The sequence below is a fragment of the Penaeus monodon genome, chromosome 20 (assembly GCF_015228065.2).
Source record: "Penaeus monodon isolate SGIC_2016 chromosome 20, NSTDA_Pmon_1, whole genome shotgun sequence".
Taxonomy (NCBI): Eukaryota; Metazoa; Arthropoda; class Malacostraca; order Decapoda; family Penaeidae; genus Penaeus; species Penaeus monodon.
Genome location: NC_051405.1, coordinates 25,510,721 through 25,511,294, shown reverse-complemented (window position 1 = coordinate 25,511,294; position 574 = coordinate 25,510,721). Strand labels below are relative to the sequence as shown.

The 574-nt window shown below is 33.6% G+C and overlaps 1 protein-coding gene across 1 annotated transcript in view; it reads left to right on the top strand.

The window, feature by feature from the left end:
• LOC119585954 overlaps positions 1 to 574 on the top strand; it is a gene marked incomplete in the record, with an annotated part of 41,291 nt that overhangs the window by 34,936 nt on the left and 5,781 nt on the right.

Below are 574 nucleotides of genomic sequence, written 5' to 3'. Positions count from 1 at the left end.
GTATGCGATGCATCAATTTTTCATAAAGGAGTGCAGCAAGTGTTACATCCTTACATATTTACAAACTTTTATGTCTTTTGTGTTTGTGTAATAGTTTTTTTCTCTGTGCACATGTGTGATGTGTAAAGTTTTCCTAATGTGTTTCTTATTACATGCATATATTTTTTGTACAGTATATTATATGATTTTGATTTTGATCTTAAAAGGAGAGAGTCGTTATTTTATTTAATCCATTACCTTTGCCATTAGCATCTACACACCATTTACGCATGCCACTTTTTTAACCGCCTTACCTTAATCAAATTCAGACAAGACTTTAAAAGAAAAAATTAGATTCATAGATAGAAAAGCGAATTAGGGAAATAAAGAAAGTCGCCAGAGAGGAAAAGGAGATATACGAAGGACCTTTTGTACCCCTGGAAGGACTCGTTAGGAAAGTAAATCCTATTCTTGTTCTTAGGAGGTAAAAATGGAGAAGGGAAAAGAAGATTGCACTTGGTTAGGAATTTCGGACGGGAAGTTTGACCTTTATTGATGTAAATGCGGGTGAAAATACCTATCAGTATTACAGTCA